Below are 12,714 nucleotides of genomic sequence, written 5' to 3'. Positions count from 1 at the left end.
CAAATGGCCGACCTTACACTTTTCATGCCCACTCAATACTGTATTGTATTTTTGTATTTTGATGTGCAATTGCTTAATAAAAATTTGGTCACAATTTTTTTCTTTTTTATCATATTTGCTTTTCTTGAGATTATTCACCAAAAAAGACATTGTCTCATTATTTTGTAAAAGCTTAATTAAGTCAATTCTACAATATCTTCGAAATATAGATATAGAGGTATTTGATGTAAAATATCATGACTTCAATTTTCTCTATCACCCAGCCTTGTTTATTCATGTGTAACAACACTTTGCAGTCTTGAATATCAGTATGTTGCGTTCAAAATGTAATTTCTTTGTTATACTTGGGTTTTTAATTTTTTGTGTGTGACCTTTGCTGATCTGATGAATAAGAAAACAAAGCACCCTAATTCCAATGCCACAAAAGTGTTTGTTTGTAGCACCGATGATGCAAGGCATAAATGCATAAACAAAGTCATTAGAGGTCATTAGTCCACTCTGTGTTTCCATCCTCTGGAAAGCAATTAAAACACCTCTGTGAGACCTCTTAGGACAGCACCTTGAGAATAGAGACCAGGGATGAGAGGAAAACATGAATGATTTCCCTTCCGAGAACTCTGTAACACTGATGTAACCATGACCTCTGGATCATGACCCCTGAGCTAATGCAAAATACAGCATTAACTTTAATTTTTTTTCTATGCATCTCAACAAATGGTTTGTACCCACCATACGGTCATACCTACAGCTGAAACTGGGTCTTGACATTTTTTTCATGTATCGTTTTAACAAGATAGTCTCTTTAGTTTCATATCCTGTACAATGAAAGGGTGCTTAACTTGAGATGGTGGTAAGCTTTGGATCATTCACTCACAAATGGGTGTCTTTAGCTTTATTTGGACAGAGATTCTAGTTTATATTTGTTCATTATATGTATTTTCTAAATAATACAATGGGTTGGCTGGTTGTGAGTTAGGGACAGGTTGTATGAAGTGCAAAGATAAAACAGATTGACTTTGCCCAGGAAGGGTTGGAACATGGGACCAGCATTTATTATCTGCATGGTAATACGTAATTTTTCTCAAAGACAGAATGCTTAAAACCACATGACGGCTCTGTAATTTTCACTCTTAACTTGTAAGGCCTGTCCTTTGAGGCCATTTCGCCTTAGGTGTTGCCCAGTCCCCTTGCAACAGAGCTTCTGGGTCACATTGACTCGACAGTAATGTGTTGGGCAAAGTGATATCAAACACTTAACTGAAAAAATTAAAACATCACATACTAAACCTAACATTCATCTCCGAGACTGCGTAAAGCTCAGATATGTGATTTAATAGTCTGTGAGCAATGATTCAAAACGTCTTGTGACTGGTAATTTGATAATTTACGAAAGTTGCCAAAATAAATAACGATTACAATAACTATTCAAATCAATTGTCAAAGTCTAAGATGATTTGTTTTGGAAAGAATGTTCTCGGTTAATTCCCTCTGGGAATGTTATATGTAAAACCTGAAATTTAAAAGTTGTTTACAAGCTGCTCTCTACAGAAATAGCTGCATTAGTGACAATGTATGAGAAAATACCTTTCACTGATAATGTGAAAGCTGACCTCTGCACTTATGTTTAAGTCTCAGAAAGCAATGAGGGTTAAGGATTTGCATGGGTTTTAGATCAGCTTGAAAACAAGCAGCTTCTTGGGCATGTTTGTATCTTGTCTCATGACAACACTGGGTCACGGGTTTGGCACAGTGCTTTAGGTTTCCTAAATGGGATTAAGAAGAGCATGTTCTCTTAAGGATTGTCATAATTCTATAATATGAAACCCAGTGAGCAGTATGCTGCTTCGAATTATCTTCACTCCTCCCCTCTGACAAAATACCATCAGACTCAGGCTTAATCTTCATTTCGGAGCAACAGCACCAGACGCAACAATGTCCTGTCAGCGTTTTGTTGTTTTAGCACTCTTGGTCTTCTTCCTGCTTAATGGTAAGTTCTTATAAGATATACATGCATGTTTTTGTAGCTCTAATTTGTGGATTTTGGGAAACAGATGTAGTCATTCTGAAGCAACATTTGAAACATTGATAAAATGTTTGCCATCACTACAGTGGTGGAGAATGAAGCCGCATCCTTCCCCTGGTCTTGTCCCAGTCTGAGCGGAGTGTGCAGGAAGGTTTGCCTCCCAACAGAACTGTTCTTTGGACCTCTGGGCTGTGGAAAAGGCTTCCTGTGAGTGTAGAGGTTCAGATGCAATATGTCAGTTTATTGTTTTTATCTATTTTCTGATTGTAATACATCACTTCCTGTTTATTCCCAGGTGCTGTGTGTCTCATTTTCTATGAGAGCTGAATGCCTTGAGATAAGAATGCATGTCTGGTCCCTCATTACAGTCCTAACCAATGTCTTTCACACACACTGGAGACTTGCCAAGCACCAAGATGAGACGGACAGAAGATTAAGTTGTGGAGGACTACATTTGGCTTTTTACTGTGATGTAACACGGGAATGTTTAAATGAACTGCATGTCGTTTTTTGATCATTTTAATGCATCTTAAATAACTGAGGTGGAGTAAACAATTACATTTAACAATCTGACTTGTTGCATTTTTTTCACAAACATGCATACTTACAGCAGAATTAGAAAAAGGAAAAATGTGATTTGCATACTTAATATGTTGTTTGGCCTTCAGGCTGCCATTTGTGTGGCAAATCGCATCTAATCTCATCAGAGTTGCTCTAATTTAATTTTGAAGAAAAAATGCACTTCAGGATGTGCAATAGACAAAAAGTGGATAGAACTACATGCTTAGCAGGATAATGGCAGAGAGGACAATAACATCCCTTACAAATGGCCCCATTAATTCTCCATTGTTATATATTTGTAGTTCAGGGTTAAATTGCAGTTAAACATGCAGCATAAGATGCAGAAAATTAATTTGGATTTTGTTTAAATCTGCCCTAAAGCTAAATGCATTATAAGCTTGTTGCAGATCATAAATGCCCTTCTGCAAATGCAAAACCTTGTTTGTTATAAATACAAAACCCTACACCTGACCCTAACTGCTAAGATGTTTTCATTGCGGCTCATTTACCAGTTATAATATATTTACAAGATTTAAATAAAATGCACAAATGCAGAGCCCTACTTTTACTTCATGCTATCCATTTGAACATTATTAGAATCTCAAAACCAACAAGAGCCTTATACAGCTATTTTATAACAGCTTGTCACCAACAGCTTTTATAATAAAAGACCAATGCTCAAATGCTAGCCCATTTATGTCAGCGTTGTGCATCACCCACTACTCTAAATGCATTTGTGAAACCATCAATAAGAGATTTAAATCAAAGGATACTAACTATCTGTGAGTCATTTTGACAAAGATGGCTCCGGCTGAAGGCTAGAAAATGACAGCAGACAAAACTTAGATGGGAGGAAGAAAAAAAAGGTTTATAATTATATAATTTGACATTATCTGTTTAGGTTACTTAATTCATTAACATACGTGCATATTAATAATAATTATCAATACAACAAACTGCCACAGATAAGACTGTAACCTTTGTGTTATGTGTTAAAAGCATTGATCCCCATTTCTTGCTTTATGTTGGTAAATGAATAGCTTCTTATTTTGTTTTCAAACTCATTTTCGCATCACTTGGTGACATGGTTATGAAATGTTGCAGTGGGCCTCTATGGGTCAGCGTCTGTGCAGACAGCTTTAGGAGCCAGATTTAATGGCAATTGTTGACTGACTCTCAGATAATGTTCTTGTATCTCTCAAAGGCAAGCGGCTCCTTGCTGGGATGTTTGTGAGCAGGAAAAAGGTTGTGGTTTCTTGACAACATGTTTACATCAAAATTTCCCAAATTGGGATCAATAAAGTAATTCTACTCTATTCTACAAAACTGATGGATCGGAAGCTATTCACGAAGCAAACAGTTATTTGCATCATGCATGTGTATGTTGTGCTTCAGTTAGAATAATATGAATGCAGGTTTAATGCAAATATTGTAACATAGCCATTAATAGTCTGATCTTCTCTTTTAATTGTGAATAAATTAAACTCAGCTGAAGCAAGTTACCTTGTGGTCACTGCCTAGGTGCCCTTGAGCAAGGCACCGAACCCCCCCAACATTGCTCCCTGGGTGCTGTACAATAGCTGCCCACTGCTCCTAGTACTAGGATGGGTTAAATGCAGGGGTGACATTTTGTGTGTGTGCTATACTGTGTTCTGTACATGTATGACAACAAAATAAAGAGGGTTAGAATGTTTGCATATAGCACCATCTTGTGTAAATTGTAAAACAAAAAGAAAAACTGTAGATACACTGCATACAAGAGGTAGACTAAGTTGTTCTCAGTAAGTAATTTAAATAAATTAAGTCACACTTTAAGGGAAAAATACAAATCCAGGTGACTACACATTCAGATAACAAACAAGCTATTGAATAAAACAAAGTGCATACGTAAAAAAAAGAATGAAGTTTATCTATTTTTCCAGTGTCTTTTATCATTTATTTAAATGATTTTACCGGTTTATTAAGTTCTGAATGATTTGGCATCCTTGTAGATCACAGATTCACTCTCATTTTATTTAACTGGAAGAGTCTTAAGTGTATTTTCTCCAAAGCTAGGACACACAGTGTGAATCTGCAATAAAACAAATACAGAACCAGAAATGAACAAATAGGTCAAAATTGTTTTATAGTAAAAAAAGATCATGATATAGTGTGTTACTGTATTATCCTGATGTGTTCAATCAATAAAATGCAATAATTCTCAAAATTGTTAAGAATAAGCATTTAATTTAGTCAAATAGTACAGAACACCAAAAAACTTAACAAAACATTGTATAGCCTTTTATGAGCTACATTATACCTTTTTTGAAAAATGATATGACACTAATTATGAGTTTTGGATGACAATATTGATAAGAAAGTAAAGAGAACAGAATGACATTATACTTTTTTTCTCTTAATTTGCTTATTTTCAATAATGAGTGCTGTGTATTTTCCTCACATTGGTGAGTTGAAAGTTGATATCTTCTTTGGTATGCAGTTGAAATGCTAATGGGTGCTTTATATTCATATGTGTTGTGCATCTGCCTATAAAATGGACAAACAAAATACTGATCCAATGTATACAATTTATTTTACAACATTATTCATGCATAAAAAACAATGTGACTCCATTCAGTGTGGATCACATTCTGCACCAAATGGGAAAAGTCATTGTAGGTGGAACAGTTGTATTCAGGTACAGTATAGTATTTCATGAAAGTCGTTAAGAAAAAACAAAAACAGTTTTTGGTATTTTTATTTTTTATTAAATTTCTCTAAAACATGCTTTACTAATACTGCAAAACTAGAGTTGTGGTCTATTTATTCTACTGCGACAAAAAGACAAAGAAAAACTGCGATTTTTAATCTGTTATCTGATTGTTCGTGTCATAATAACCAATTGTTTAATATGTCACAATATTATAATTTAAAAGCAGGCAAGTGTTTGTAACTCAGGTATAGTATTTCATGAAATTCATTAAAAAATCACATTGTATGTCATAAGGGGGAAAAAAAGTGAGTAGAAGTGCACCTGGGGCGTCAGCCGGGAGCAACGCTAAGAGCACTTCTTCAGGCAAAGTGTTTGCATACCTTAAAAGCTGGGACAGGCAAAATGCTGGCAGCTTCCACATGTCCCCCTGAGGAAGTGAACGCATTATGCTGCTTCAAGGAGACCAACGAAAGTGGCACACACCCTTTTTGATAAAGCTTATAGTCAGGGCTGCCTAGAATCAGACTTAGACTGTTTGGGGACAACTGACCTCGTGTCTCACATATGTAGGGGAGAGTGGGGTAAGTAGTGCCAATTTTTACTTAAAGTGCCTTTAAAGCTAGGGGATTACAGTAATGCCTCCAACTAAAATATGTACATATAGTTTAAGATGTTGTGCATCCCTGGGAACACTTCGGATCTTAAATAAACAGTTTCAGAAATATAGCTTTAGAAAAAAAGTGGTTTTGTGCCACAACTTGCCCCCGGTGCAAGTAAGTTGTGCCATTAGAGACAATACACTAGGGTAAATTGTGCCATTGATAGTAAGTAAAACAGATCACTTTAATCTCACAAACAATAATGCTATATAAAAGCAAGACAAATTCAATACAAAATTATGTATTTAATGTTTATTTAAAGTTTTAACAACATCAAAGGCCACTTTTCTATAACAAGGCCTATGAACACCTAACATCCTATTTGTCCAATGCTGCAGGGAAATATGAACTTCTGTTCCCTTCTGGCTATACCACCAAGTTTTTGTGGTGTGGGTAGTTTCTTGAGCACATCACCTCTAGGGATGACTCCTTCATCATTCTCTTTAAATGTGAAGATGGGCTTTCCATCAACAGACCTCCTACAACTTTGCACTGATCTCGTCACCTTCAACATTCTCCACCAATCCAACATAGTTATAGGATTTGGATTTTTTACCTGCAAACTTCACAATGACAAAGTCACCAGCAGACAGATCCTTGTCACCATCATCATCATTGTTAGGGAATATTTTGTGTAAGCTTGTAAATCTTTAGCTCATTTGCATCTCTTCTCTCTGTCCTCCTCTGACCTGGCTCTACGGCCTTGCAGGTGCTGTTATCTTCCTTAAGGAGGGGCAGCCTGGGCTTCCAAAGCCTTGTGGTTTCGACAGTGGGTACAATCTCATGCTGACCTAAGATTGGCTTTATTGTTTAGGGACAGCTAGCGCCAGTTTATCTGGCCCACTATGCTCCGGTAAACACCTTATTTGTGACCTGGATGACAGTTTAAGTTAAACATATTGTCCAAGCTTGTTTAGTCTGCTGCTCTGAGAATGTTGATTATCCATGTGGAACTAGTTAAAACCTCTTTCTATCCCTGAGATCTTCAGAATTGGTTTGGCAACCGCTCTGGCAACTCGTGTCTACAGTAAATGTCTTGTCAATTCTCTGGCCGTAACTCTGAATAAACTCAAACAGTGTTTTGCCATCAAGTTCCTGCTCTCCAGCGTCTCTCTGTTTCGTGTCCATTGCTTCAGAAGTTTCCACCACAAATTGGCGTTGTCGGCAGGATACCAACACATCATCAGAGCTGGTAAGTGTGATTTCAAACTCTTGCTTTTGAATATTGCCATGGCAGTATCTGTGATTGACGGTATCCTAAAATTACCTGTATAGAATTGCTTTGTTTGATTTTGGCTTCTGGACATTTGAGGCTTTCTAACGCCTAAGAGGTCGGTGTCTGGGGACCCTATCCTGGCCGAGTTCCTCTGGGTGTGCTGCGGGGGGCACACGTGCCTTTCACACACACACAGCTCCTGTTCAAACAAACCTTAATAAACAGAGTAAGATTAAGAGAAACCTCTGGTTGCAAAGACGGTTTATTAAACTAATGTTTATAAATCCCAAATGATAGTGGTTTCAGCGGTCAGCACACACACTTTATGAGAAACAGCTTGAGATATCCACATATATTGCCTCCCTAGACACCGCTCCAGCTTTCAATTACGGAGGTGTGCGACACTGTACCGACTCTGAAATACCTGGAAAGTGTCGTTGGGAGGGAGGCCACAGTCAGAGATCAGTATCACTTTGTGTAGCAAGCCAAATACTTTTAAATCTTCTACTCAAACCAAATCTGATTCTAATAAAGAAAGTCATGTCAAATGTAATTCATTATTTTACAGTCATGTTGTACATTTCCCAACCCATGTTCCTCTTAGTTTAGTCTAAGCATCAAAGTGTTTTTCATAACAGGCACTTCACGTTCTCATAGCTGTCCCAAATGTTTTAACCTTGTGCGGACAAGCTGTTAAAAAAACAACACACACACACACACACACACACACACACACACACACACACACACACACACACACACACACACACACACACACACACACACACACACACACACACCATAGTTTTCACATTCCTTAACGCTAGGTGTCTGTATGGTGTTGGGACTGCTGAACTTGTCTCCACGTTCTTTACATAAGTGTTTACTTATCCACATTGATAATTGTTGTTTGCTTTAGAGTTGTAATTCAAAATGAATTCTTACATTAAATGGGATAATAAAATAATATGAATAAATGACTTTTACATCATAATTGTGTTCAAAACATTAGACCTGTCCTCTCATCACAACTAGAAGAATTGTGCATGTTGAGGTGTCTTAACGCTCCTGTAATGAACCTATCCTTGTTGTCCCTTTCTCTGCAGAGCTGGTTCAGATGGTGTATTGATTAGATTCTGATCCGTGCAAGTCCATTTTTTTTGACTGACTTTAGTTCTAATGTTAATTTGAGTTTGACTTCAATCCATAAGTAATTCTTTATAGTGACTCTAAATTTCTCAGGATGGTGGATTAGTGGTTCAACATTATTTTCTAATATTTCGATTTTACAAATAGGCCAAAGGTAAAGAGAGACACTTGATGACCTTGTGTCCCTATGTGTTAGTACGTGGTTCCATTTTGTCTATGGCCTTGGACGACTCCACTTCCCAGTAAGAAGTTCAGTTCTGCCCCTGCTAGGGTCCGGCTGAGTCTCAGAGTTTCTATGCTGCTCTACTTGCAATGACATTCATGGGTCTGGTCTGAGAATGGTAACCATTTGCTGTTTCCACAGAGGGTGACACTCCTCAACCACGCCTCCTCCAAAGACTCGGCCGGCACACGAACAATACAGCCGCTGATAATGTCCCACATGGGTCTGCTCCCCCCCACTGGGCCATGAACTGAAAGCATGACATCTGCTTTAAAGACTTGGAAGCTGCGCTCTCACATCAGCACCAACCTCGGGTCAGGCAGATGAGACTATCGGCTTCCCTTAGGGCATTTTGGTTCAGATACATGACTCTCGTTACCGCAGAGTGGTTTTATTTTTTAAGGCTATTCACACTGCTATGCATATGATGCCTGATTATTGGTGAGCTGTTAAAAGACCCTAATATTTCTTTGTATTGATAAAAACAGGCCTAAGGTCAGGGGCCTCTTAATGTGTAGTTTTGCTCCTCACATTGTGTTCACATTATAGACACTGCTTCCACCCAGTAAAATTGAAGATTGCATGAAAGTCAGGCTCCAATACAACCAGCTGTTCAGCTCTAACATTTCAATTTATAGATTCTCATCTTACAAACACAATTAGCTCATATTGTTTCCTATGGTTATGTCACCTTAAATGGAGTAATGCAAATTGGTTTTCAAATTTAGGGTTTTGATTTGGGTTGAAATTTCTCAGCAATGGCACCCTCAGACACCCAATATCCTCCATGCTATGCCATCAGTAATAAGACAGATGTGAAGGGGATGCAGCTCTGCCTCCTGATCTGCTCTGGTCTTAAATCCATTTTTGCATAATATTTGTTTCTCACCATTGAGTTTGTAACATAAGCTGCACACAGTAATGTACTGAGGCTGCTCAATTGTACATTAGCTAAACTATGTCATGCTTAAATCAACTCCTGAACTATTTCATGTCACACTGAGTAACATGTAAGAAAAGGGAGGGAAGAGTCAATCATATTTAGTCTGTTTTATGGAAGCGAAAATATATTTCCTGGTAAACTAATACTCTTTATCAAACGGTAAATGAATATAACGTTTAGAATCTTTGAGAAGGGGGCGTATCCACAGGGACTAGCTCACCTTTAACTACAATAACATTTATCTTCTGTGGACTGATAGTATATGATTCTTGCATGTTGAATGACTAACACAAACTTTCTAAATATGCATGTGCATGTGTCAGGAAGGCTCCCAAAGCAATCTGAGGGGTCGATCCTCTTTCTGAATTCAATGATAATGTGCTAATCCAATTCTTTGAGTTGTCATCTATCAGAAAACATCCCTATAAGGTGGGGTGCCGATAACCAGGACTGCTCTTTTAAAACAAGGCTTTCGCTCTGATGAAAAAGAGTTTTAATCAATCAGCACCTCAGTGCTAATCTACAGTATCAGGATGCCATTACACACCAGACATTCAGAATGGTGTCATAAACAGAGGAGGAGAACAAGTCGGAGAGACTTTTTATTTTTCCAGCTCTCATACAAAGATGAACTCTGGATTGAATGAACAGTAATGAATGATTGTTTCTATATTTGCAATGACCAAACATAAAGGTGATTAATATATTTTGTCAGATCAGGTGACACTTTCAAAATAAAAACATGTTTTCTGATTATAAGATATTGAATGATAAGATACTTCTAACATTATCACAGATAATGTTAATATCATCTAAAAATCAGACTTACCAACACTACTCTTTCTACATTTTCTATGCACAGACAGAACTACAATTAAAGTCCTGGATAGAATTGTAAGTTTAGAAAACTAAAACTAATGTATGTATAATCATTTATATAACAATGACTCAGCATAATTGTTCCTCCAATTAGAAAAAGATAATCTTAAAAATGGATATTCCATATTCAATATTAGATAAACACAAACCCTTTCAAAGTACATTTTCGGCTAAATATTACTAATAAAAAGTAATTGATTGAGTAATTTGGCACAGATCAGTTGTAGCATTTACAATGATACATTTATCTATGAATTCCAGTTTTAAGAATGCTTAATCCTTCCTTTCCAGGGTTTTCTTTTTATTTTGAGATTGTTAAACATTTTTGAGAATTGTTTAACATTTCCTTTTCAGATTTTGAAATGACATTGATTTGATAAACTTTACTTCTTTGACTTTGACTAGAAAGAAATTGCATTGATTTGATTTTTATTTTGAACAAAATAAACGTAATTGTATTCATAGGTGGAGTGGCACTTCAGCCCTACAATTTATGCACTGATTGATTTTAACTGTAGCCTGAATTTAGTAATGTTAATGATATACTGACTAGTGTTCAGCTTACAACTGTAGCTCAGTTTAGATTTATAGCTTTAAAGTAAATAAATAAGTAAAACAATTAATGATAATCTGATAAAGATAAACGACAACAAATAATTAATGATAAAACTTATTAAAACTTTAAATGCTCATGTTATGTAACTGTGAATTTCCTGTATGTTCATCATTGTGCTTTAAAAAAGATGCTCCAGAACACTGTTGGAAGATGATTTTTATTTTGACTGGTGCGTCAGTCATTGTGATTGAATGTTTCAATCTGAAATATTGATTGTTTAATCTGACCGTTTGCAACAATTTGTAGAATGCCAACAACTTTTCTGAAGAGTCTTATTTTTACAAGTCCACACCAATTTATTATTAGATTACGGTTTAGTAAGTTATCAAAATTGATAAAAAAGAGAGGAACTGTTAGGGAATATTTTGTGTAAACTTGTAAATCTTTAGCTCATTTGCATCTCTTCTCTCTGTCCTCCTCTGACCTGGCTCTACAGCCTTGCAGGTGCTGTTATCTTCATTAAGGAGGGGCAGCCTGGCGGTGGCTGCCATGTAGCATTTCTCAATTTTGAGGCATTTTGTGAAAATGTTTTGCTTCATATAAAGCAGATTTGGATTCAACACCCCTTAATACCCCTAGAAATGTTGTATATTATAAATATTCAAAAAATGCCTTCGGTGTTCTGATTTTGTGAAAATGTACCCGTGTCCAAACTCAGCTTCCCCTGAGTTTTTTTGTGACTGTCCCCTGGCAGGTTATCAGCATTGAAGTCTATGCCTGGATCCTGAGTCGTGGCTGTGCCTGTCGCTGTGTTCCTGAGTCGTGGTTCCGGAATCTTGGATCCTGACTCGTGGCTGTCGCTGTGTTCCTGAGTTGTGTGGATCCTGAGTCGTGGATCCTGAGTTGTGGCTGTCGCTGTGGTCCTGAGTTGTGTGGATCCTGAGTCGTGGATCCTGAGTTGTGGCTATCGCTGTGGTGCTGAGTCGTGGATCCTGAGTCTTGTCTGTTGCTGTGGTCCTGCCTGGCGCTCACCTTACTACTTTTTTGTTGCCACCCAGAAGATTGTTGACATCCACCTGGATCCATCTTCTTCTTAGACACATGCATTCTCCAGCATTTGGACTACCTTATTGTCAATGTATTATGTTTTCAATCTACACAAGACATCTATTGCATGTCTATCCGTCCTGGGAGAGGGATCCCTCCTCTGTTGCTCTCCCAAGGTTTCTTCCATTTTCCCCCATTAACTGTGGGGTTTCTTTGGAAGTTTCTCCTTGTCCGATGTGAGCGTCTAAGGACAGAAGTACACAGCTTGTGTCATCAACGAGGGCTCTAAGGAATGTGCACCAGGGGCACTGCAGGGAGCAACACTCGCACTTCTTTAGGCAAAGAAGTCTCATAATAGTCCAAAGATTTAAGGATTATTTGTCATTCTGCAAGAGAAGGTTGCCTAACAAAATGCGGTTGTGGTCTGTTTATTCTACATAGACAAAAAGTCAAAAGAAAAACACAAATTTTAGAAACACCAGCAAATATTTTTGGATGTAGTCGATGAAAAATAATTAAAATGAAAACCTGACAGTAGCTAAACTTTTTAATTGACTTGACTTAATAGTTTCAAGGTTTTATTGGTCATATGCACAGCAGATAAAACGTATATGTTGGCAATGTAAATCTTATGTCCCATGCTCCTCCAACATCTCAACATACATGGTGCAAATAAGATAAATAAAATAGTGCAAAAAGAGAGAAGAATATTTACAATAACAACAATAAAGATTTGAGGATGTGAAATATATACATATGTGGAATA

This window comes from Eleginops maclovinus, chromosome 11 (assembly GCF_036324505.1).
Source record: "Eleginops maclovinus isolate JMC-PN-2008 ecotype Puerto Natales chromosome 11, JC_Emac_rtc_rv5, whole genome shotgun sequence".
NCBI lineage: Eukaryota > Metazoa > Chordata > Actinopteri > Perciformes > Eleginopidae > Eleginops > Eleginops maclovinus.
This window is presented reverse-complemented; position numbering follows the sequence as displayed.